Consider the following 27940-nt stretch of genomic DNA (forward strand, 5'->3'; position numbering starts at 1 on the left):
GAGTTGTTAACTTATAGATTTTCTAAATAGTTAAGGAACTATCTTCTGTATATATTATAGTCTTTAAAAGCTGTAAAAAAAATATCATTCAATTCATACAGATATGATATCCATTTAGAGTGTTGTCAATGAAGCTTGTCAATAAAATAAATATTTTTAAAAACACTGGAATTGTTGTCAGGATACCACAGCCAAGAGACTTTTACTTCACTACATTCCTAAAGAAAATAATGTACTTTCTACTCCATACATTTTCCCTGACACCCAAAAGTACTCATTACATGATAAATGCTTAGCAGGACAGGAAAATGGTCAATTTCATGCACTTATCAAGAGAACATGTGGTCATCCCTAAGGCTTCTGATCTGGCAGACTCACTAAATACAAATGCATTGTTTGTGAATGATGTCTGAGTGTTGGACTGTACCCCTGGCTATCCATACATAAAAAAAGACGATGGTGCCGCCTGCTTTGCTTAATATAAGGAATTTGAAATGATTTATACTTTTACTTTTGATACTTAAAAGTATATTTCAGTAACTACATTTACTTTTGATACTTAAGTATATTTAGAACCAAATACTTTTAGACTTTTACTCAAGTAGTATTTTACTGTGTGACTTTCACTTTCACTTGAGTAACTTTCTATGAAGGTATCTTTACTTTTACTCAAGTAGTATTTTACTGTGTGACTTTCACTTTCACTTGAGTAACTTTCTATGAAGGTAACTTTACTTTTACTCAAGTAGTATTTTACTGTGTGACTTTCACTTGAGTAACTTTCTATTAAGGTGTAACGGGTTTCGTCCTCGTCTGAAGAGGAGTATGAAATGTCGGACCAATGTGCAGCGTGGTAAGTGTCCATTTTAATTATTATAAAACTGAACACTAAACAATACAAAATAACAAAGTGCAAAATTCTGAAAAAAAACGAAACAGTCCCGTATGGTGAAAACACTAACACAGGAAACAGAAAATAATCACCCACAAAACACAATGAAAAACAGGCTACCTAAATACGGCTCCCAATCAGAGACAATGACTGACACCTGCCTCTGATTGAGAACCATACTAGGCCAAACACATAGAAATAGAACAATAGAACAAAACATAGAAAAAACAACATAGAATGCCCACCCTAACTCACGCCCTGACCAAACTAAAATAAAGACATAACAAAGGAACTAAGGTCAGAGCGTGACATAAGGTATCTTTACTTTTACTCAAGTAGTATTTTACTGTGTGACTTTCACTTTTACTTGAGTAACTTTCTATTAAGGTATCTTTACTTTTACTCAAGTAGTATTTTACTGTGTGACTTTCACTTTCACTTGAGTAACTTTCTATTAAGGTATCTTTACTTTTACTCAAGTAGTATTTTACTGTGTGACTTTCACTTGAGTAACTTTCTATTAAGGTATCTTTACTTTTACTCAAGTATGACATGTGGGTACTTTTTCCACCACATAATAGCGAAGACACACAGGCATTCCAATTGACATTTGGAGGGAATTGCATGTAGGCCAAAGACAATAACGACCGACTCTTTAGCTTTTGTTACCGTCTTACGCTAATCGAGGCAGAACATAAATATATCTACTTGTGATAATAGAACCAAAGGAAACAGTAGAAATAGCAGAAAGCCTGCCAAGTGATTAGGCACGCAATGGCGTCTTGGTTTCCCTGGAAATACCTCTCGTCACACGGTGCCAAAGAAGAGTCAAGTCAAACACTTCCTTTTAACCTTTAGAGTCACCAGAGAATACATAGAGGGCATCAAGTTCATTGTTTTTTAAATATGCAGTCTATTGGCTGAATGAGGGGGCTTTGGGGTTTCAATGGGTGGTGGTTTGAGGATAGTGACAGTGAAGTCTTGAGGGGATGAGTTTACATAGCGAGGCATGTGGATCACGTTGTCTTGTGGGTCCAGCGTGAATGAACGATTTGTACTGTTTTGGCTTAGAGGTAAGGTGCCGGGGGATAAGGCACCCGTATCCCTCAATCCTCTTTCTCTATGGACGGGCCAGGCCAGACCACTATTGTTGCCAACGAGAAGCATACCATGCAGAATCTGAACGACCGTTTGGCCACCTACCTGGAAAAGGTAAGGAAGAGTGATGGGGATGTGGATGGAGATTAGGCGCGCTGCGGGATATTACGCACAGCCCACATTATGGAGACCGAAAGACAAGGCAGAGTGATAACTCTTTTCAAAACACTACATAGTCGATGATACAGAATTGTTTTATTAGAAAGTGATCTTTAATCTTTCTTAGAAAGCATTTTTGTTTTAAATAACCCCTTTCATCAATACTATCCACAATGTTCAATTAAATGTGATAATACAGTAGGCTGCAGTAAATTGTCCCTATAATATATATATATATATATTGTGGCAGACCAGGGGGTTGGGTCAAGACGTTTACACAGATCAGACATGGACAGAGTATGATTTGCTCGGTTTCAAGGGTGTTTATTAAATAGTCAATCAAAAGAAAAGGATAGGTCTCCCCCATGAGACCCTCTCCGGGATACCGTCTTCTGGGCTCCAGGTCTTGCTATATTCTGTGGGCACACAAACTCAAACTCCCTCCCTCCCTCCCTCCCTCCCTCCCTCCGATCCCTTCCTCCGATCCCTTACTCGCTCGCTTTTGCCTGGGCACCGTCTCCAACTACACAGCAGTCACCTTACTTCCCCAAGTCCTCTCCTGTGTGCTGCCCTTCTGGCAGCTTTATGGGGCTTGTAGAGCTGGTGAGCAATCAGCCCTTGATTACTCACCAACTCCCCAATCAGCCCCAATTAGTCCTGGGCGGAGAGCCCGTCGAGACCTGGCACGTCCAGCAGATGGAGCCATCGCCGTGTGATATATACTCCGTCTGTCACCAGGCCTCGACGAGTCTCCCCCTGGTGGCTGACCTGCTGTACGCCACTATATATATATATGTATATATATATATATACACACTATACGGTCAATTTTTACTTAACTTGTAACTTTTTAAAAGCGATTTATTCCTTCATTAATTTTTCTAATTGCTATTGAGAAGAAACAGTAACCTATAGTTTGCCTGTAAAGCTCCAAGGAAAGTCTCATTATTATTAAAAGACACACCTGTACTCCTATTATAAACACACGTTCCTAAATACATGAGGACCAGTGGTGGAAAAACTAACCAATTGTCATAAATTACCTTAATAGAAAATGACTCAAGTAAAAGTGAAAGTCACGCAGTAAAATACTACTTCAGTAAAAGTCCAAAAGTCTTTGGTTTTAAATATACTTAAGTATCAAAAGAAAATGTAATTGCTCAAATATACTTTAGTATCAAAAGTAAAAGTAAAAGTGTAAATAATTTCACATTCCTTATATTAAGCAACCCAGACGGGACAATTATTTATTTACATTTTTTGTACTGATTGTCTGGGGCACACTCCAACACTCTGACATAATTTATAACCAAAGCATGTGTTTAGTGAGTCTGCCAGATCATAGGCAGTAGGGATGACCAGGGATGTTCTCTTGATAAGAGTGTGAATTGGACCATTTTCCTGTCCTGCTAAGCATTCAAAGTGTAATGAGTACTTTTGGGTGTCAGGGAAAATCTATGGAGTAAAAAGTACACTATTTTCTTGAGGAATGTGGTGGAGTAAAAGTAACAATTGTAAAAAATATAAATAGTAAAGTAAAGTAAAGATACCCAAAATACCTACTTAGGTAGTACTTTAAAGTATTTTTACTTAAGTACTTTACACCACTGATGAGGACAATGACATAGCAGGATTTGATAATTTATTTTAAATTCCATTATGTTGGGGATTATCTCATGGGAGTGCGCAGATTCACATAACGTGATGGCATGCGCCCCAAATGGTATCCTATTCCCTATGTAGTGCATAACAGGGCCCATAGGGTGGGGTTATATCCTGCCTGTTTGGCCCTGTCCGGGGGTATCGTCGGATGGGGCCACATTGTCTCCCGACCCCTCCTGTCTCAGCCTCCAGTATTTATGCTGCAGTAGTTTATGTGTCGGGGGGCTAGGGTCAGTCTGTTATATCTGGAGTATTTCCCCTGTCATATCCCATGTCCTGTGTGAATTTAAGTATGCTCTCTCTAATTCTCTTTCTTTCTTTCTTTCTTTCTTTCTTTCTTTCTTTCTTTCTTTCTTTCTTTCTTTCTTTCTTTCTTTCTTTCTTTCTCTCTCTCGGAGGACCTGAGCCCTAGGACCTTGACCCAGGACTACCTGTTCTGATGACTCCTTGCTGTCCCCAGTCCACCTGGCCGTGCTGCTGCTCCAGTTTCAACTGTTCTGCCTGCAGCTATGGTACCCTGAACTGTTCACCGGACGTGCTACTTGTCCCAGACCTGCTGTTTTCAACTCTCTAGAGACAGCAGGAGCGGTAGAGATACTCTGAATGATCGGCTATGAAAAGCCAACTGACATTTACTCCTGAGGTGCTGACTTGCTGCATCCTCGACATCCACTGTGATTATTATTATTTGCCCCTGCTGGTCATCTATGAACATTTGAACATTTTGGCCATGTTCTGTTATAATCTCCACCCGGTACAGTCAGAAGAGGACTGGCCACCCCTCATAGCCTGGTTCCTCTCTAGGTTTCTTCCTAGGTTCTGGCCTTTCTAGGGAGTTTTTCCTAGCCACCGTGCTTCTACACCTGGATTGCTTGCTGTTGGGGTTTTAGGCTGGGTTTCTGTACAGCACTTTGTGACATCAGCTGATGTAAGAAGGGCTTTATAAATACATTTGATTGATTGATTGATTGATTGATAGGGCTCTGGTCAAAAGACGTGCTCTATATAGGGAATAGGGTGCCATTTCAGACAGACCCATGAACTGAACTGATTCCCTCCACTCTCTGTGTACACAGGTGCACTCTCTAGAGACAGCCAATAGCAAGTTGGAGTTGCAGATCAAAGAGTTCTACGAGATGAGATCACCGACTCACAAGAAGGACCTCAGTGGGTTCTATGCCACCATCACAGACATCCGCAACAAGGTACTTCTGGGTAATGTAGTCTTAATGTAGCAACCCACTGGGCACACACTGGTTGAATCAACATTGCTTCCATGTCATTTCAATGTAATTATGTTGAACCAACATGGAATAGATGTTGATTTGACGTCTGTGCCCAGTGGGAAGGGAGGTGGGGATAGGATTGAGAGGATGCCAACAGGTTTGTGAAAGAAGAGAGTCATTAGAATGAATTAGATAAGTGATAGATTAGAGGTGTAATTCCTAAAGTCTTTCAGTATTTATCTTGTCGATTGTTGAAAAACTGTGTTCTGTTGTATATGAATGAACAGTAGACATGAACCAGATCTGCTGATCTAAACACATGATATCCCATACATAGTTGACTCTGTTATTACATTCCATTGACTTGGCTGTCCTCCTGTTCCTAGACTCCTGAGGTGCTGACTTGCTGCACCCTCGATAACTACTGTGATTATTATTATTTGACCATGCTGGTCATTTATGAACATTTGAACATCTTGGCCATGTTCTGTTATAACCTCCACCCGGCACAGCCAGAAGAGGACTGGCCACCCCTCATAGCCTGGTTCCTCTCTAGGTTTCTTCCTAGGTTTTGGCCTTTCTAGGGAGTTTTTCCTAGCCACCATGCTTCTACACCTGCATTGCTTGCTGTTTGGGGTTTTAGGCTGGGTTTCTGTACAGCACTTTGAGATATCAGCTGATGTACGAAGGGCTATATAAATACATTTGATTTGATTTTGATTTAGATCCATGCCAGGTCTGTGGAGAACTCTCAGATGATCCTGCGGGTGGATAATGCCAGAGTTGCAGCTGAAGACTTCAAGATGAAGTAGGTGCACTTCCTGTTTGTACTGTACACAGCCTCTGTGAGTGTACTGTTTCTGTTTGTAGCTTTGGCCTATAGATTTGAGATTGAGTAGATCCAATCCTTCCAGATCTACAGAAATGCTTATGGGGGTATGCAGAGGCTATGGATCAGTTCACGGTTTGGCAAGTTGTATCTAGGTTTGTTGTCTCGTAGTCTTTCCTGAACCCCTGTAGGTTAGAGACGGAGGCTAACATGACTATGAAGATGGAAGGGGATGTGGCTCGTCTGAGAGGAGTCCTGGACAGCTTTACGCTCACCAGAGGAGACTTGGAGATGCAGATTGAGGGGCTGAAGGAGGAGCTGGTCTACCTCAGGAAGAGCCATGAGGAGGTAACCTCCTCATTTCTCCTCACACACTCAAGTCTTAATGCTTGTGCTGTTGTCTGAAGTGTCAATGGGCCAGGACAGCCGCCTGTGGTTTTTCATTAGGACACAATGGCACCCCCTGTAGTGTTTGCATTCTTTTTGCACTTAATTAATTCTCACTGGGTTTGAGACCTTTCAATGTTTGGCCACATGGGGGCAAAACTCACTCACAGCAAATCTACGGCAACTTCACTGTTATAAGTACTCAAATATACAGTAACTCATTGTTTTCAGGCGCTTTTGCCCTTCCCTGTTTATAAGTAAACTGCAAATCCCAGGTATTATAGCACAATTTGTCCCCCTTTTCCTGTTGTTAGGAGATGCAGTTGATGCGGACGCAGCATTGTGGTGCTGTGAATGTGGAGGTTGACTGTGCTTCCTCAGTGGACATGAGCAAGGTGCAGGAGGAGATGAGGACCCAGTCTGAGGGCATGGTAGCGAAGAACCAGAGAGATGCTGCCAAGTGGTTTGAGAGCAAGGTGAGACAACCTCTGAAAATAGGTCAGGGGGCCTCGAAGGGTGTGGGCATGGGTCCTTAAATGTGTTTTGTAAGAGGCACAATTTACATGTATTTTGTGAAGTGGTACTATACTTGACTAATACAGTGTGTGTGTATGTGTGTATGTATGTGTGTGTGTGTGTGTGTGTGTGTGTGTGTGTGTGTGTGTGTGTGTGTGTGTGTGTGTGTGTGTGTGTGTGTGTGTGTGTGTGTGTGTCAGGTGGAGGTGCTTCAGAGCCAGATCACCACCAGCACCACAGAGGTGAAGACCTCTCAGTCTCAGGTGACCGACCTGAAGAGGACCTTCCAGAGCCTGGAGATTGAACTGCATGGCCTGCTCACTCAGGTATGATGTAAAACCATCTTAGTGAATCAGCATCCCTAAACAAATAGCATTTCTCCTTACCCTATCTCTGTTCCTAAAATATGGAATTCCTTCAGGTCTTAAAGGAACATTACACTCCAAAATCAAAGTTTGTTAGATGTTTTCAGACCTCCACAGTGGTCTAATCTCTTCCGGCGCCGAAAAGAGATGGCTGCCTCGCTTCGCGTTCCTTGGAAAATATGCAGTATTTTGTTTTTTTACGTGTTATTTCTTACATCGGTACCCCGGGTAATCTTAGGTTTCATTACATACAGTCGGGAGGAACTACTGAATATACGATTAACGTCAACTCATCATCGTTCCTACCAGGAATATGACTTTCCCGAAACGGATCCAGTGTTCTGCCTTCCACACAATACAATGGATCTGATCCCAGCCGGCGACCCTGTGCGACGCCGAAAAAGGGGAAAACGTGGCGGTCTCGTGGTCAGGCTTCGGAGACGGGCACATCGCGCTCCACTCCCTAGCATACTACTCGCCAATGTCCAGTCTCTTGACAATAAGGTTGATGAAATCCGAGCACGGGTAGCATTCCAGAGAGACATCAGGGATTGCAACGTGCTCTGCTTCACGGAAACATGGCTAACTCAAGGGACGCTAACGGAGTCGGTGCAGCCAGCTGGTTTCTTCATGCACCGCGCCGACAGAAACAAACATCTTTCCGGTAAGAAGAGGGGCGGGGGGGTATGCCTTATGATTAACGAGAAGTGGTGTGATCATCATAACAACACACAAGAACTCAAGTCGTTCTGTTCACCTGATCTAGAACTCCTCACAATCAAATGTCGACCGCATTATCTACCAAGGGAATTCTCGTCAATCATAATCACAGCCGTATACATTCCCCCCCAAGCAGACACATCGATGGCCCTGAACGAACTTTATCTGACTCTTTGTAAACTGGAAACCACACACCCTGAGGCTGCATTCATCGTAGCTGGGGATTTTAACAAGGCTAATCTAAAAACAAAACTCCCTAAATTCTATCAGCATATCGATTGTGCTACCAGGGCTGGAAAAACACTAGACCATTGTTATACTAATTTCCGCGACGCTTATAAGGCCCTCCCCCGCCCCCCTTTCGGAAAAGCTGACCACGACTCCATTTTGTTGATTCCAGCCTACAAACAAAAACTCAAACAACAAGCTCCCGCGCTCAGGTCTGTTCAACGCTGGTCCGACCAATCTGAATCCACGCTTCAAGACTGCTTCGATCACGCAGATTGGAATATGTTCCGCATCGCGTCCAACAACAATATTGACGAATATGCTGATTCGGTGAGCGAGTTCATTAGGAAGTGCATTGACGATGTCGTACCCACAGCAACGATAAAAACATTCCCAAACCAGAAACCGTGGATTGACGGCAGCATTCGCGTGAAACTGAAAGCGCGAACCACTGCTTTTAACCAGGGCAAGGTGACCGGAAGCATGACCGAATACAAACAGTGTAGCTATTCTCTCCGCAAGGCAATCAAACAGGCCAAGTCTCAGTACAGAGACAAAATCGAGTCGAAATTCAACAGCTCAGACACAAGAGGTATGTGGCAGGGTCTACAGTCAATCACGGATTACAAAAAGGAAATCCGCCCCGTCGAGGACCAGGATGTCTTGCTCCCAGACAGGCTAAACAACTTTTTTGCCCGCTTTGAGGACAATACAGTGCCACTGACACGGCCCCCTACCAAAACCTGCGGGCTCTCCTTCACTGCAGCCGAGGTGAGTAAAACATTTAAACGTGTTAACCCTCGCAAGGCTGCAGGCCCAGACGGCATTCCCAGCCGCGTCCTCAGAGCATGCGCAGACCAGCTGGCTGGTGTGTTTACGGACATATTCAATCAATCCTTATCCCAGTCTGCTGTTCCCACATGCTTCAAGAGGGCCACCATTGTTCCTGTTCCCAAGAAAGCTAAGGTAACTGAGCTAAACGACTACCGCCCCGTAGCACTCACTTCCGTCATCATGAAGTGCTTTGAGAGACTAGTCAAGGACCATATCACCTCCACCCTACCGGACACCCTAGACCCACTCCAATTTGCTTACCGACCCAATAGGTCCACAGACGACGCAATCACAACCACACTGCACACTGCCCTAACCCATCTGGACAAGAGGAATACCCATGTGAGAATGCTGTTCATCGATTACAGCTCAGCATTTAACACCATAGTACCCTCCAAACTCGTCATCAAGCTCGAGACCCTGGGTCTCGACCCCGCCCTGTGCAACTGGGTCCTGGACTTCCTGACGGGCCGCACCCAGGTGGTGAGGGTAGGTAACAACATCTCCACCCCGCTGATCCTCAACACTGGGGCCCCACAAGGGTGCGTTCTGAGCCCTCTCCTGTACTCCCTGTTCACCCACGACTGCGTGGCCATGCACGCCTCCAACTCAATCATCAAGTTTGCGGATGACACTACAGTGGTAGGCTTGATCACCAACAACGACGAGACGGCCTACAGGGAGGAGGTGAGGGCCCTCGGAGTGTGGTGTCAGGAAAATAACCTCATACTCAACGTCAACAAAACAAAGGAGATGATTGTGGACTTCAGGAAACAGCAGAGGGAGCACCCCCCTATCCACATCGACGGGTCAGTAGTGGAGAAGGTGGAAAGTTTTAAGTTCCTCGGTGTACACATCACGGACAAACTGAACTGGTCCACCCACACAGACAGCGTTGTGAAGAAGGCGCAGCAGCGCCTCTTCAACCTCAGGAGGCTGAAGAAATTCGGCTTGTCACCAAAAGCACTCACAAACTTCTACAGATGCACAATCGAGAGCATCCTGTCGGGCTGTATCACCGCCTGGTACGGCAACTGCTCCGCCCACAACCGTAAGGCTCTCCAGAGGGTAGTGAGGTCTGCAGAACGCATCACCAGGGGCAAACTACCTGCCCTCCAGGACACCTACACCACCCGATGTCACAGGAAGGCCATAAAGATCATCAAGGACAACAACCACCCAAGCCACTGCCTGTTCACCCCGCTATCATCCAGAAGGCGAGGTCAGTACAGGTGCATCAAAGCAGGGACCGAGAGACTGAAAAACAGCTTCTATCTCAAGGCCATCAGACTGTTAAACAGCCACCACTAACATTTAGCGGCCGCTGCCAACATACTGACTCAACTCCAGCCACTTTAAAAATGGGAATTGATGGAAATTATGTAAAAATGTACCACTAGCCACTTTAAGCAATGCCACTTAATACAATGTTTACATACCCTACATTACCCATCTCATATGTATATATACTGTACTCTATATCATCTACTGCATCTTGCCATCTTTATGCAATACATGTACCACTAGCCACTTTAAACTATGCCACTTTATGTTTACATACCCTACAGTACTCATCTCATATGTATATACCGTACTCTATACCATCTACTGCATCTGCCATGCCGTTCTGTACCACCACTCATCCATATATCTTTATGTACATATTCTTTATCCCTTTACACTTGTGTGTGTGTGTAAGGTAGTAGTGTGGAATTGTTAGGTTAGATTACTGTTGGTTATTACTGCATTGTCGGAACTAGAAGCACAAGCATTTCGCTACACTCGCATTAACATCTGCTAACCATGTGTATGTGACTAATAAAATTTGATTTGATTTGATTTGATTATTTGATGTCAAGGTGTTCTAACACCCTCATGCACACCCAGTCTAACTATCTCTACCCTTCTTCATCTCCCTCTTTATACATTTCTACTACCCTCTCCTTTCTTCCGTCTCCATTTACTTCATCCCTTACAAACATAAACACATTCCTAGAAGGGGTACCTGGAGCAGAGCGTCGCTGATATAAATGGCCGCTACAGCTCCCAGCTGAGCCAGCTGCAGGTTTGTATCAACAGCATGGAGGAGGAGCTGCAGCAGCTCAACGTCAGCATCCAGCAGCAGGCCTCCGAGTACCAGATCCTCCTGGACATCAAGATGAGGCTGGAGATGGAGATCGCTGAGTACAGGAGGCTGCTGGATGGAGAGGGATTCAGGTGAGAGGGGATAATGGATTGGCAGGAAAGAGAGGGAGGGGAAGGGATGGGGGGGTGACAGCTGTTTATTGGCACCTCATTGCAAACACAGGTGGAAAAAGTACCCAACTGTCATACTTGAGTAAAAGTAAAGATACCTTAATAGAAAATCTCAAAAAATAAAAGTAAAAGTCACCCAGTAAAATTCTACTTGAGTAAAAGTCTAAAAGTATTTTGTTTAAAAGATACTTAAGTATCAAAAGTAAAAGCATAAATAATTTTTAATTCCTTATATTAAGCAAACCAGATGGCACCATTTTCTTGTTTTTTTTAATTTACGGAAAGCCGGGGCACACTCCAACACTCTGACATAATTTACAACCAAAGCATGTTGGTTTAGTGAGTCCGCCAGATCAGAAGCAGTAGGGATGACCAGGAATGTTCGGTTGATAAGTGCGTGAATTGGACTATTTTCCTGTCCTGCTAAGCATTCAAAATGTAACGAGAACTTTTGGGTGTCAAGGAAAAGTACAATATTTTCTTAAGGAATGTAGTGAAGTAAAAGTAGTCAAAAATATAAATAGTAAAGTAAAGTACCTTTGGAAATACCTTGATTTCTGCATAAATTGGTCATAAAATGTTATCTGGTCTTCATCTAGGTCACAACAATAGTCAAACACAGTCTGCTTAAACTAATAACACACAAACAATTAGACGTTTTCATGGCTTTATTGAACACAACGTGTAAACATTCACAGTGCAGGGTAGGAAAAGTATGTGAACCTTTGGATTTAACAACTGGTTGACCCTCCTTTGGCAGAAATAACGTCAATCAAACATTTTCTGTAGTTGCGGATCAGACCTGCACAACGGTCAGGAGGAATTTTGGACCAGTCCTCTTTATAAAACTGTTTCAGTTTAGCAATATTCTTCGGATGTCTGGTGTGAACTGCTCTCTTGAGGTCATACCACAGCATCTCAATCGGGTTGAGGTCAGGACTGACTGGGCCACTCCAGAAGGCATATTTTCTTCTGTTGAACCCATTCTGTTGTTGATTTACTTCTGTGTTTTGGGTCGTTGTCCTATTGCATCACCCAACTTCTGTTGAGCTTCAAATGGCGAACAGATAGCCTAACACTCTCCTGTTAAATGTCTTGATAAACTTGGGAATTCATTTTCCCGTCGATGATAGCAAGCTTTCCAGGCCCTGAGGCAGCAAAGCAGCCCAAAACCATGATGCTTCCTCCACCATACTTTACAGTTGGGATGAGGTTTTGATGTTGGTGTGCTGTGCCTTTTTTTCTCCACACATAGTGTTGTGCGTTCCTTACAAACAACTCAATTGTAGTTACATCTGTCCACAGAATATTTTGCCAGTTGCGCTGTGGAACATCCATGTGCACTTTTGCAAACTTCAGACGTGCAGCATGTTTTTTTTGGACAGCAGTGGCTTCTTCCGTGGTGTCCTCCCATGTACACCATTCTTGTTTAATGTTTTACGTATTGTAGACTCGTCAGAGATGTTAGCATTTTCCAGAGATTTCTGTAAGTCTTTAGCTGACACTCTAGTAGTCTTCTTAACCTCATTGAGCATTCTGCGCTGTGATCTTGCAGTCATCTGTGCAGGACGGCCACTCCTAGGAAGAGTAGCAACAGTGCTGAACTTTCTCCATTTATAGACAATTTGTCTTATCGTAGACTGATGAACATCAAGGCTTTTAGAAATACTTTTGTTACCCTTTCCAGCTTCATGCAAGTCAACAATTCTTAATCCTTGGTTTTCTGATATCTCTTTTGTTCGAGGCATGGTTCACATCAGGCAATGATTCTTGTGAATAGCAAACTCAAATTTTGTGAGTTTTTTATAGGGCAAGGCAGCTCTAACCAACATCTCTAATCGCGAATGAATCAATGAAGAATCAAGTGTTGTTACCCATAATACACACAATGAATGAATGAATTCCTGTGTTGTGGCTCTTTCCACAGAGTACAACCCACACATGCAGAAGCGGGTGAGGGTGATCGTGGAGGAGATGGTGGATGGGAAGGTGGTGTCCACCTCAGTTGATGAGAAGGTCCAGGATATTAACTAACTGAGAAGGCCAGATAGTTCTGGGATCTGGTGAAGCGGTAACTGACCACACATACCCCTGGACCACACATACCCCGGGACCACACATACCCCTGGTGACCGGTGTTCAAGCCCCATCTATATATATATAAATAATGTCATGGTCGCATACTGTAATATTTCCCTTCTGACAGGATTGCATCAGCTGAAAGATAACTGATGTAATTTACTCATGTTACCTTATAACTCTTATATGGCTCTATCATATGGCAAATGGAATATTATTTCTAGAATATGTTTTTCCTGTTTTTCCATTCATTGCCACCAGGTGGCAGGTCTCTTATTTAAATCTTTGGCTAGCCCAATTAAAAGTGAGTAAAGTGGAAACATATTATTACAGTTACATAAGTGACATTAGAGAAAGTATTACTTGCATCATCAGCCATTATAAAGCTATTTTACTTCCTGGACCACAGGCCATGTATGTTCTCTGTACTCTATGACAAGTTTAGAGTTCATGTTGGAGTGCAGGTAGCCTAGTGGTTAGAGCGTTGGACTAGTAACTGAAAGGTTGCAAGATTGACTCCCTGAGATGACAAGGTAAAAATCTGTCGTTCTGCCCCTGAACAGGGCAGTTAACCTGCTGTTTCTAGGCTGTCATTGAAAATAAGAATTTGTTCTTAACTGACTTGCCTAGTTAAATAAAGGAAAGAATGTTCTGTAGGCCTATGGCATGATACATGTTCTATAGGCCTAATACAGTTGGCTGTTGATTAAATATAGATGTCAATGCATTCCAGCACACTGATATCATAGTTGAGGGTCTGTTGCTGTCCTCTCAAAAGCTGAAAAGAAATACCTTTGCAGAGTGGATGAGGCCAACACACATACTGTGCCCTACATTATATGAGCATAACACTCTTGGGAATTTCACTTACTCCAACATGTTCTCAGAGCAGAACGGATTATGATTGGTTGCATCAGACAACCAATGAAAAAGAAGGAGGAGGTGGGAGGAGATGTAGCTTCAACCCATCATTCAGGTCATGTGGGGCAGACCTGTTTTGTGACCCACATGTTTTGCTTGCTAGTAAACCATTTTGCTGCTCTAAGGGAAGTTTGAGTCAACTGGGTCTTCTGCTGCTCTAAGAGCAGAACTGTCAGTACTGGCCATCAACACGGTCAGTACTCCACATTCCTCTTCTCCCATTTTCCTACATTATTTCATTCCCTATTAATGATGTTGTGAACGTGTGACCCATGTGAAATGCACTTAAAATAAAACTCTTAAAATAAACGTGAGTACTAACATGTAATTATTTCCTGACTGTAAAACATTAATTATTGAGTTGGTGATGATCAGATGATGTACGTTGGGTCATCTTTTTTCTCCTAGGCATGTAACGAGCTGGGACAGATCTGGATGTAGTCAGGTGTGTGAGCACGCCGTGTTAGAATACATTCAGCTCATCATACAGAGGTTTTGTGTAGATATTGTGTAGTTGTGATCGGTAGGAATTCAGCAGCACTTTTTCATGAGGTAGACCGCCTGCTTCGACTGTATGTCACAACACACACTAACTCTAAAAGTAATTGTTTTCTATTTAATCTGACAGAGTGTGAGAGGATCTGCAGAGAACAATGGGAGTAGGATTCAATCTTAATCCTTTATTGACGTTTTGCCTGTTTGATGGTTCGTCTGAGGGCGTAACAGGATTTCTTATAAGCGTCCGGATCAGTGTCCCGCTCCTTGAAAGTGGCAGCTCTAGCCTTTAGCTCGATGCGGATGCTGCCTCTAATCCATGGCTTCTGGTTGGGATATGTACGTACGGTCACTGTGGGGACGTTGTCGTCAATGCACTTATTGACGAAGCCGGTGACTGAGGTGGTATACTCCTCAATGACATTTTGATGAATCCTGGAACATATTCCAGTCTGTGCTAGCAAAACAGTCCTGTAGCTTAGCATCCGCGTCATCTGACCACTTCGGTATTGAGCGAGTCACTGGTACTTCCTGCTTTAGTTTTTGCTTGTAAGCAGGAATCAGGAGGATATAATGATGGTCAGATTTGCCAAATGGAGGAAGAGGGAGAGATTTGTATGCGTCTCTGTACGTGGAGTAAAGGTGGTCTAGAGTTTTTTCCCCCTCTGGTTGCACATGTGACATGCTGGTAGAAATTAGTTAAAACGGATTTAAGTTTGCCTGCAATAATGTCCCCGGCCATTAGGTGCACCGCTTCTGGATGAGCATTTTCTTGTTTGCTTATGGCCTTATACAGCTCGTTGAGTGCGGTCTTAGTGCTAGCATCGGTTTGTGGTGGTAAATAGACAGCTGCGAATAATATATGTCTTGGTAGATAGTGTGGTTTACAGCTTGTCATTATCTACTCTACCTCAGGCGAGCAATACCTCTAGACTTTTTTAATATTACACATCGCGCACAAGCTGTTATTTACAAAAGACACACACCCCGCCCCTCGTCTTACCAGACGTAGCTTCCTTGTCTTGCCGATGCATGGAAAATCCCGCCTGCTATATATTATCCGTGTCGTCGTTCAGCCACGACTCTGTGAAACATAAGATATTACAGTTTTTAATGTCCCGTTGGTAGGATAATCTTGCACGTTGGCCAATAGAACAGATGGTAGTGGAGGTTTACTCACTCGCCTATGAATTCTCAGAAGGCAGCCCGACTTCCGCCCCCTTTTTCACACAAATGACAGGGATTTGGGGTCATTCCCGAGAAAGCAGTATATCCTTTGCGTCTGACTCGTTAAAGAACAAATCTTCCCCCAGTTCAAGGTGAGTAATCGCTGTCCAGAAGTTATTTTTGGTCATAAGAGACGGTAGCAGCAACATTATGTACAAAATAAGTTAAAAAACAAGTTACAAACAACGGGAAAAAACTAACAAAATAGCACAGTTGGTTAAGAGCCCGTGAAACGGCAGCCATCCCCTCCGGCGCCAGACTCGCTGTTGTTATGTTAAACTGTGTCTCCCTACTGTGTTTTCCCCGGCAGCCAAAGTGTTCCTGACTGTGCCCCTCGAAAACCTAGCTGCCATTCACACTTAGAGGAGGGAGTACGAGACTGCAGAGTACGAGATAGCCCTGAACATCAGGATGAGAGCTTGGACCCCCCCCCCCCCCCCCCCCCCTCCCTGGCCTACACCCTCAAACACCTGGGCCTGCTCTACAAACGCAGGGTAGGTTGAGAAGATGGTACATTTCAAATCAAGACGCCATGGGGATGTTGCATATAATCCCATTAAGGCAAGTCCTAGACACATTTTTTTTTACATTTTAAAGGAGAAGTTCACTTTTTCTACAACCAAATCTGTGTTTTGGATGTAAATGGCATGCTATAGAAGCGAAGAACAGAAATAGAAGTGTATAGACTGTTATAAAAGTGTACAGACCGCACTTGTTTTTGAGAAACTTACCCCAACCAGCGATGCACTTCCTCATCATCGTTGTGTAGTATGGGGGCACTAAAACAACCATGAACAAAGACTCTGCATCTGCATTACTTACTGTTTGGGGTTTTAGGCTGTGTTTCTGTATAGCACTTTGAGACATCGGCTGATGTAAAAAGGGCTTTCTAAATACATTTGATTGATTGATTAATAACACCCAAATATGTCCGGTTACAACGGACACACTCTCACTATAGTGATGCAGGTCTTTGGATGTTGTACACATGAAATTGTGCCATTCTGAACTTTATCCGCAAAGTTACACCATTTTGTGTGACTTGAGCCATTTCTCCTATCCAGCTGTTCCATTCTCCGTGAAGCCTGCTGCTAGAATAGACGGAGAAGTATCACTCTAGTCGCAACATAATGTTGCAGATAAAGTTCTGAATGACACAATTTCATGTGTACAACATCTAAAGACCTGCGTCAAAATACTGAGAGCTGGGCTTTCCGAGTGGTGCAGTGGTCACTAGAGATTCTCTGTTCGAGTCCAGGCTCTGTTGCAGCCGGTTGCGACCGGGAGACCCATGGGGCGGCGCACAATTGCCCCCAGCATCGTCCGGGTTAGGGGAGGGTTTGGCCAGCAGGGATATTCTTGTCCCATTGCGCACTAGCGACTCTTGTGGCGGGCCGGGCGCAGTGCAAGCTGACACAGTCGCCAGGGGTGTTTGGTGCGGCTGGCTTCCGGGTTAAGTGGGCATTGTGTCAAGAAGCAGTGCGGCTTGGTTGGGTTGTGTTTCGGAGGACCCATGGCTCTCGACCTTCGCCTCTCCCGAGTCTGTATGGGAGTTGCAGCGACTGTAACTACCAATTGGGGAGAAAAAGGGGTACATTTATAAAAAAATAAAAAAATAATAAATAATTACTGAGAGTTTTGCTGTTTCGAAAAGGAAGTATTTGGGGGATTTTGGAGCCTTTGTTCATGTTTATCCGCAGCCCCCATACTGCAGAACGAGCAATGAGGAAGTGTGTCGCGGGTGGGGTACGTTCCTCAAAACCAAGTGAAATCACAAAGAAGTGGCTGTACCCTTCTATAACATACCATTTACATAAAAAAATTGAGATTTGGTTCAGAATACGTGAACCACTCCTTTTAATATTGTTAATGATTTTACAGACCCAACAAACAAAGTGAACACCACACAATGCTCCATGGCATGATCAATTAAACACAAAAAAATGTAAAGACAATGGAATAAATACTTTGGTCAAGTCCTCCTCTAAAGAGAGTATAGGCTTAATCTGAGTCTGTGCAACCGTCCAATGTCTGGTAGTGTTATGTGTATTACTGTTTGTCAGTTAGCCTGGAGACCTTGAGTTCTATTAGCTTGTAGCGTGTGTTATCCTGATTTGTGAAGCTGACAGAGGAGATGTGTTGTCCAGGTGGAAACTGGAGAAGTCTGTTCCTATGCATGAGCTGGCTTTGGACCCAAACACCTCAGTATGGCCACAGCATTGGTCAACCTGGCTGGCATCTGCTGCCAAGTGCTGAGAGGACCAACAATGCTAACAGTTCACTGCATACCAGACACGGGTTCAAATCCTTTCAAATACTTGAGTTTTCTTGAGTTTGCCTGGAGTGCCGGGCAAACTCAAACAGGGTTTGCAGGTTTGGGACTTGTTTTGGTTTATTAAGCCAGGCAAGCTCAAACAGGCACAGATAAGGTGTTTGAAATGATTTTTCACATTAAACCCAGGTCTGCTGCATGCATATTAGGGAAAGATGGGAACTGCTGGAAAGCATACAGCATGTGTATGGTTTGATTTCCCAGCTTAATTGGACTTCAAATGGAAATTCAGACTGTTTCTCACAGATTCTGTCTGTACATTGGTCTGACTTTGTGTTATTGTGTGTCTGACAGAAGAAGCAGAGTGAGGCGCTACACTCTCAGGCTATGAGAGTGTATGAGGACAGTCTGCGACGCTCACGGGTCGGAGAGAATCTGAAGAACCTAGCTGTACTCTGTTGAGTACACACACACCATCTTATTGTTAATATACATACAGCACTATAAGCTGAACGATTAGTTTAATCATCATTATCATCAACCCATTATCTCTTTCTTTTTACATTTTTTTGTCTCCCTAATTTTGTGGTATACAATTGGTAGTTACAGTCTTGTCCCCTCGCTGAAACTCCCGTACGGACTCGGGAGAGGAGAAGGTCGAGAGCTGTGTGTCCTCCAAAACACAAACTAGCCAAGCCGCACTGCTTCTTGACACAATGCCTGCTTAACCCGGAAGCCCGCCCACCAATATGTCGGAGGATACACTGTACACCTGCCCGACCGTGTCTGCGTGCATGCGCCCGGCCCGCCACAGGAGTCACCATTGCACGATGGGACAGGGACATTCCGGCTGGCCAAACCCTGCCCTAACCCAGATGACGCTGGGCCAGTTGTGCACCACCCCATGGGTCTCCTGGTCGTGGTCGGCTGCGACAGAGCCTGGAATCGAACCAGCATCTCTAGTGGCACAGCTAGCACTGCGATGCAGTGCCTTAGACCACTGCGCCATTCAGGAGGCCCATATCTCTTTCTAAACCTTGTTTTCTCTCTTCTCTGTCCATCTTCCTCTCCTCCCTCCTCCCTCTCTTTCCCCCAGCTGTGCGGAGGGGGTCTTTGAGAAAGCAGCGGAGCTTTACAAGCCATCCATGGAGATCAAAGAGTCGGAACAGTCTCTGGTTTGTGGAAGGCCCCGTGTCGACACTAGTCCTGTGGGGACATGTTTAGCCTGCGAGGGCCCACACCTCTCCCACATGCCCCCAGGTGACCCCTCCCTCTACCGCCCCTTCCAAGAACACAGGTGGTGGATCTCATTTTGCCTTTCATTGATCCTGTGTGTCCATTTTCTCGTCTTCTTCTAGAAATGCATTGGTGGAGAAGGTCAGAGGGAGGGACCTTGCAGAGACTGAAAAACAGCTTCTATCTCAAGGCCATCAGACTGTTAAACAGCCATCACTAACATTGAGTGGCTTCTGCCAACATACTGACTCAATCTCTAGCCACTTTAATAATTCATAATTGGATGTAATAAAGGTATCACTAGTCACTTAAACAATGGCACTTTATATAATGTTTTCATACCCTACATTACTCATCTCATATGTATATACTGTACTCTATACCATCTACTGCATGTTGCCTATGCCGTTCGGCCATCGCTCATCCATATATTTATATGTACATATTCTTAATCATTCCTTCAATTCCTACAGTTGTGTGTATAAGGTAGTTGTTGTGAAATTGTTAGATATTACTGCACGGTCGGAACTAGAAGCACAAGCATTTCGCTACACTCGCATTAACATCTGCTAACCATGTGTATGCGACCAATAACATTTGATTTGATTTGATTTGCATCTTCTCCTCGAATGCATTTTGAGAAGGAGAAAGTGGAGAGGACACGAAGAATCAAGGAAGTACAATTGAAGGCCATCCAGGGTTCGCAGCCTGCATTCCTGAGAAGAACAACTTTCATCACACTCTGAATAGATTGTTACGCTGCTTTGGGATGGAACAGTGTAGTGGTGTCACCTGTCAAGAGTACTGTAGCTAACTTTTGAAATATGAAATATGCTTTATTTAATGTCTGTTCAATGGCTGTATTGTTAAGTGTTCAAAACATAAATATATATTATTAATGTAATCATGAAATGATGTCAACACCGGTTTATGAAGGTTTTTATTGCATATTCAAATGTTTCCTAATGACCACTGCTCTGTTACTGTCTATAGAAGCATATATCTGTCAAAATTCAATTTCAATTGTATAATGATAATCTGATAATGATAAATCAATATCACCAATATCACAATCGACTGCAAGTCGCTCTGGCTAAGAGTGTCTGCTAAATTACCAAAATGTCAATGTAAGTTGCTTTCCAAATATATTTGTCACCTACAGTGAGCTCCAAAAGTATTGGGACAGTGACACATTTTTTGTTGTTTTGGCTCTCTACTCCATTAATTGGGACAAATTCAATTATATGTGTATTAAAGTGGTCAAAAGTATAATATGTGGTTACCATGATTACGGATAATCCTGAATGAATCGTGAATAATGATGAGTGAGAAAGTTAGATGCACAAATATACTATCCGTAATCATGGTAGCATCCACATTAATGTAGAATTGTATAAAATCATATTCTATTCTTAAGTACAATTAAAGGGATTCCAAAATGACACAATACATTATTTACCATACATTTCTATTAGGCACAAAAGAATCTGAAACACAACCAAAACAAACAGCAAACAAGTTTGTAGAGTTACAGTAAAAGCGTGATTTAATCATCGGGTACTAGGAAGACGGGACCAAATACTAAATGTTTGACTTCTTTAATACACACTTGAATTTGTCCCAATACTTTTGGTCCCCTAAAATGGGGGGACTATGTATAAAAGTGCTCTAACTTCTAAATGGTTCACCCGATAGGGATGAAAATACGCTCAAATTATTATCATTGCTGGAGTACAGAGCCAAAATCGACATAGCTACTAGAACTAACGCTCAAGTAAACCCGCTACAATCATGCAGTACAGCAAGCAGTTTAGCAGTTACACCCGCGGGCCCCACTGGTAATAAATTAATAAAACCAAAAGCTTACCTTCACTTGGAAGAGTTCCAGTGTTGGATAGCCATAGCCAGCTAGCTAACATTGCATCCCTCTCTGTTTGAGCCAGGTGCTTGAGTAGGCTAAACTAGCTAACTGGATTTGCTAGCTAAGTAAGTGAAAAATAAAGTACTACAAAATATAGCTAGCTAGCTCTTTCGCTCTTGCTTCTTCATTTTTGAAGAAATTAACATGTTAAACTCTTCAACTATAGTCTTTCTCTCTCTTTGAGTAAACTACTCACCACATTTTATGCACTGCAGTACTAGCTAGCTGTAGCTTATGCTTACAGTACTAGATTCATTATCTGATCCTTTGATTGGGTGGACAACATGTCAGTTCGTGCTGTAAGAGCTCTGATAGGTTGGAGGAGGTCCTCTGGAAGTTGTCATAATTACTGTGTAAGTCTATGGAAGGGGGTGAGAACAACAAGTCTCCTAGGTTCTGTATTGAAGTCAATGTACCCAGAGGAGGAGGGAAACTAGCTGTCCTCCAGCTACATCATGGTGCTACCCTGTAGACCTTCCTTGCAAAACAGTGAATTTTAATCAGTTATTTGGTGACGTAAATATATTTAGTATAGTTTTATCTAAAAAATATTTCCAAAATTGTTTCACCATTTTTTTTCCTGAAATTCACTGAGGAGGATGTTCCTCCCCTTCCTCCTCTGAGGAGCCTACACTGATTGAAACAAAGTGTGTACAGAGAATCCGTCAGTAGTTTCAGCAGAGAATGTTTTAGTTACATACAGTATGTCAGTAGTGGTACTTAGACAGGATTACATACTATGTACAGCACATTGAGACAATATCAAAGCTGTAGCTCACCCCAATTGTACTCCTTGTGAACCACCTCCTCCTACACCACCTTCTACAACACTTTCTTCTGTGGGCCGCAAAGCACACAACACAATCAATTAAAACTGTACTTGATCATACACATCCCCTCACACACCATGGCCATGATGGGCTAAGCAGAGAGTGAGACACAGAGAGAGAGATAAAGAGACAGAGACAAAGAGGGAGAGAGAGAGAAAGGGAGAAAAGGGCCTTGGTTACCTTATAGTCGTCCTGCTGTTTCCTGCAGTGTAGGTCATCACAGCTGGGGTTGGCCTTCATGGCCATAGCGGGGAAGAAGTCCTGCATAGTGTGGTCGCCCAGATCCAAACGAATGCCATTCAGATCTTACTTGATCCCTGAGCTGATTCCGACTCTGGTAGACGAGGCCATACATGTGTGCCAGGGTCTGTGGCGCTAACCACACAGGCCACCAAATCTTGTGTAGTGAGTGAGTTTACAGACATTTATTTCGATTAACTAGAAAACAACTGCTCATCGAGTAAGTGTGTGTTGTAACATGTTGCAAAGGAGGCGGTCTCCCTCATGAAAAAGTACTACGGATCACTACTACACAAGATCTAATCAAAACCTACTGGCTTTACTACTTGATTGCTATTGAGATGTGTAGTAAACCAGTAGTGATTTATGTAGTGATTTAAGTAGTACTGTGTGATAAATTGGGACGTTTCACTACTGGTGAACACTACAAACTGTATTTCCTACTCAAATCATTCTTTCTTAATGTGTTAACTACTGAGCGTTTGGTTATCTACTACGTAAAACCTCCACATTCCTGCACAATTCCTCCATGTTCATCAAAAAACAAATAAGCGTATACAAACTTAAATGCATTTTTTTATTACATTAATTACATTCATTAATGAAACCTTTAATCCAGTTGAGGCCTTGTCCTCATTCAGCTTTGACTTAAATATCTTCATATCCTCTTTTTTTTGTTGCAGACCCATTTCTCCACCACGTCACCTTTAAGAAAATAAAAACAAGCACAAGAGACAACCAATTATAACTTAAGCCATTACCAATCATCTGCAAACAGAGACAAGGGAGAAAAATATTTGATAAACAATGTTTATCTTACTAACAATGGTCTCCAGCGTTATGTTGAGGGCGGTATTGAAGCCATGGAACATTTTCTTTTGCAACGTGAACCTAATGACCTCCCTTCCAGTGCATGCCTTATAATATTGGCTGAAATAGTACTCACACATGACTATGTAATATTTCTAAACTATTTCTTTATCCAGACAAAGGGTACTGCTATGGGATCCCCTATGGCTCCTAACTATGCTCATTTGTATGTGGGTTACATGGAGAAACAGTCAATTCTCAATCCTCTCAAAAACGTTTTTTTACCTAACATTATTATTTGCAAACGGTATATTGATGATATTTTTTGTTCTATGGAGGGGTGATGCAAACCAGCTCCAGGCATTCCATGCTTTTATTAACTTTTATTTTGTGTGAGGATAATGTTCTATACACTGATCTTTACAGGAAACCTACTGATCGTAACAGTTTGTTGAAGGCTGATAGCTGTCACCTGCTTCCCTTGAAAAACTGTTTGTCCTACATCCAATTCTGTCGAATCAAAAGAATCTGCAAAAAACGATCAGATTTCGACAGAAATATTCAAGGAGAGGGGGTACAAAAATGGTCAGACCGATACTGCCATTGAGTAAATCCCAAACAAATTGAGACATGATCTTCCAAAAATAAGCATCCTTGCTCTCTCTCACTACGCTCTATTCAAAGTGCTCTGAACAAATTAAGGGAATCGTTCACAAACATTGGCACATTATAAGATCTGATAACAGTATCGGTAATGTGTTGTTGGACCCTCCCTTGGTCGTATTCTTGCGGGGCAGAAATCTCAGCTACCAAAATACCCCTGCACAACGTCTATTTGAGCCTCTACCGGATGGAAACTACAAGTGTAATGGCTGTGCTCAATATAATGGCACTTACAAATGTAGATCCTTCAAACACCCTCAAACATGGGAACAGATCCCAATCAAAGGTGTTATCACGTGCTCCACTAAGGCAGTTACTTATCTTATAACTTGTCCTTGTAGTAAAAATGATGTGGATAAAATGAAGCGCAAATTAAAAGTAAGAATCTCTGAGCATTGTACAGTAGCACCATTAGGTGCAAAAACTCGACGTACCTAGTTGTGGGCCCACTTTCTGGAAGCTAACCACTCTATTTCGTCCCTTCGCTACATCGGCATCGAACACGTCACCCTCCCTAAGGGGGTGACCTTGAGAAATTATTGTCAAATTATTCTTAATTTAAAGACCCTTGCTCCCTTCGGTCTCAACTTATCATTTCGTTGTACTCCCTGACGAAGGCCATGCAGTCAAAATGTGTCTGAGTTTTTAAACTTTGTTTCCATTGAACATGCCATACAAATAAAGCCATTTTAATTAATTATATGAAGAGTGCCTTGGTCCTCCTTTCTTTTTGAGGTCTCAACGTGGACTTTGATCTGAACCCATTCTTATGATTGTTGTGTTTTTGCTATCCATTGTAAATGTTTGTTGGCGTATGTAGCCAAATTGTATATATGATCGTATGTTATTCATTCATACTTTTTATATCTTTTATTTATATTTGTAAATCAACCAATGATATCAAGCCAAACCCGGCTATGATTACAGACACGTGTGTGTCCTTTGACACTATATAAACTAGTGACCCGCAGTGTTTGTCATTATACCCTGATGAAGTCTGTTGAAACGTTGGTGTGAGGCTCTCCTTTCCTTTTTCAGGGCCTCCTTGGCAACAGGTCAAAAGAGGTAAGAAGAATGGGTAAGTATACTAATATGAAAATACTGTACGTTTGCATAAAAACACATACTTTTTAGCTAGCATGATGAAAACAGAGGCTACATAAGTTATATAACTTCCAGATGGTGCCAGCATAAGGGCTGTGAAAGACAGGATGATGAAGGATGGAAGATGATTACATTCAGGATGGTCAAACAGTAGTTAACTAACAACAACCAACTACTTCCTGTTTTGTCTTTCTTCTGTGGTCACAAGCACAGGAAGTGCAGCCACAAGCTGCAAAACTCTACTGATCACTACTGAAGAGCCGGGCTGCATTCCAAACACTTAAAAGACACCCTCTCCCCTCAGCTCTCAAATTAAGTGGACACTTCTGACACTTGCAGGGCAAGGGGTGGGAGAAGAATTAATTAATTTTAAATGGACTGCTCTTGCCTGGATGTTTGTCACTTGTTCATCCCACGGTTGTGTTTTCAGTCATCATGGAACTGTTGTGTGTGCCTTATATGCGCTACAGTCAATTATGATTGCATTTCATATCTTGGCTAGAAGACAACACATCCGCAGACATTGAATGTTAGCCGTCCTACTATATCAGTAAATCAAAAATGACAATGTATAAGTGTGATGTCAGGGAAAGTTATGTGCGCAAAGTTAGCGTTTCCAAAAGCTAACCAAACAAAAACATCATTACTTTTATGATACGTGTTTGAGCCATCATGTGCATTAGTAGCACAATTTCTAACTTATTTACATTCATTTTTACTTACACTTGTATGTTGACTTCTCCATATTAATGTTGGTTTTAAGTTTTGTCTGACTTTTCTTAGCGGATGTACAATCATCGCAAATTTAATTATGGGGCATTTCAGGCCCCGACGTGAACATAATTGTACACGCGCAAACTCGATCAAAAACGAGGGCTGAGGGGCTTATGTTGCCAACTGCCCTTGATTGGCTAATCATTTGGACCAATGACAAAGATGGCCGTGGGGATTCCCCCAAGGGCATAAGGCGAGGGTAAGTGGAGGAGGGTGTGTCTTTTATGAGTTTGAAACGCAGCCCTGGTGTAGTCTGCATGTACTTTTTGACAACTTATTCACTATACAAACAAGTAGTAAAAACTCTACCGGATTTCTACTGATAAGCCTGTATAGTAAAGCTGAAATGTTTTGACTACTTATTTACTACCAACATTAAGTGTACAAAATCTCTACCTGATTACTTGTAGAAAAAAGGGTTCAGAAAGACTGTCCCCATAGGAGAACCCTTTTTTGGTTTCAGGTAGAACCCTTTTGGGTTCCAGGTAGAACCCTTTTTGGGTCCAGGTAGAACCCTTTTTGGTTCCATGTAGAAACTCTCTGTGGAAAGGAACCAAAACGGGTTCCTAAAAGGGTTCTCCTTTGGGGACAGCTGCAGAACCCTTTTAGGTTCTACATGGCACCTTTTTTTCCAAGCGTGTACTGGAAACACTTCTGTTTTCCTACTGAAAACCACAAAACTCTACTTGTCTGTCTTTAGTGCATAAACTACACATTTACTATATAATTTCTACAGCTCTCTACATAGTCACTACTGCACAAATAGGTTTTGTGTAGTAATTCAGTAGTACTTTTTCGTGAGGGTCTCCCTCGGTATGATGAGCTGGATGTGTCCAGACATGACGTCCTCACTGACACCCGACTCCATCCAGATCTGATCCAGCTCTAGGAGCAAAAATACGACCCAACATACGTCCTCTGATCTTCACCAACTCAATAATGTATGTTTTAAAGTCAGGAAATAATGACATGTTAGCAGTCAAGTCTGAGTTTATTTGAAGTGCATTTCACATGGGTCACGAGTACACACTTTACATCATTAAAAGGGAATAATGTAGGAAATGGAGGAAAGAGGAATGTGGAGTACTGACTGTGTTGATGGCCAGTACTGACAGTTCTGCTGTTAGAGCAGGATGGTCTAAGAGGTAAGAAGAATGGGTAAGTATACTAATATGAAAATACTGTACGTTTGCATAAAAACAAATACTTTTTAGCTAGCATGATGAAAACAGAGGCTACATAAGTTATATCAACGGCTAAACAATGACTTGAAATGACATCAAACATAAAGCAAAGTTACACTTCCAGATGGTGCCAGCATAAGGGCTGTGAAAGACAGGATGATGAAGGATGGAAGATGATTACATTCAGGATGGTCAAACAGTAGTTAACTAACAGCAACCAACTACTTCCTGTTTTGTCTTTCTTCTGTGGTCACAAGCACAGCCACAAGCTGCAAAACTTTACTGATCACTACTGAAGAGCCGGGCTGCATTCCAAACACTTAAAAGACACCCTCTCCCCTCAGCCCTCAAATTAAGTGGACACTTCTGACACTTGCAGGGCAAGGGGTGGGAGAAGAATTAATTCATTTTAAATGGACTGCTCTTGCCCGGAATTTTGTCACTTGTTCATCCCACGGTTGTGTTTTCAGTCATCATGGAACTGTTGTGTGTGCCTTATATGCGCTACAGTCAATTATGATTGCATTTCATATCTTGGCTAGAAGACAACACATCCGCAGACATTGAATGTTAGCCGTCCTACTATATCAGTAAATCAAAAATTACAATGTATAAGTGTGATGTCAGGGAAAGTTATGTGCGCAAAGTTAGCGTTTCCAAAAGCTAACCAAACAAAAACATCATTACTTTTATGATACGTGTTTGAGCCATCATGTGCATTAGTAGCACACTTTCTAACTTATTTACATTCATTTTTACTTACACTTGTATGTTTACTTCTCCATATTAATGTTAGTTTTAAGTTTTGTCTGACTTTTCTTAGCGGATGTACTATCATCGCAAATTGAATTATGGGGCGTTTCAGGCCCGGAGCGAACATAATTGTTCACTCCAAACTCGACAAAGATGGCCGTGGGGATTCCCCAAGGGCATAAGGCGAGGGTAAGTGGAGGAGGGTGTGTCTTTTATGAGTTTGAAACGCAGCCCTGGTGTAGTCTGCATGTACTTTTTT

At 42.6% G+C, this 27940-nt stretch overlaps 1 long non-coding RNA gene and 1 pseudogene across 2 annotated transcripts; both read left to right on the plus strand.

The window, feature by feature from the left end:
- Positions 1–1666: 1666 nt before the first annotated feature.
- Positions 1667–13206, plus strand: LOC139542461 (keratin, type I cytoskeletal 13-like; annotated as a pseudogene).
- Positions 13207–16324: 3118 nt separating this feature from the next.
- Positions 16325–20844, plus strand: LOC139568605 (uncharacterized). Of its 2 annotated transcripts, XR_011673633.1 has the most exons (3): positions 16325–16388; positions 18521–19426; positions 19525–20844. It is a non-coding gene; the product is annotated as an uncharacterized lncRNA (long non-coding RNA). The 2 variants fall into 2 exon arrangements; XR_011673632.1 differs by lacking the exon at positions 16325–16388 and having other exon boundaries at positions 16401–19426.
- The last annotated feature ends 7096 nt before the right edge of the window (positions 20845–27940 follow it).

Source organism: Salvelinus alpinus, chromosome 2, assembly GCF_045679555.1.
Source record: "Salvelinus alpinus chromosome 2, SLU_Salpinus.1, whole genome shotgun sequence".
Lineage (NCBI taxonomy): Eukaryota > Metazoa > Chordata > Actinopteri > Salmoniformes > Salmonidae > Salvelinus > Salvelinus alpinus.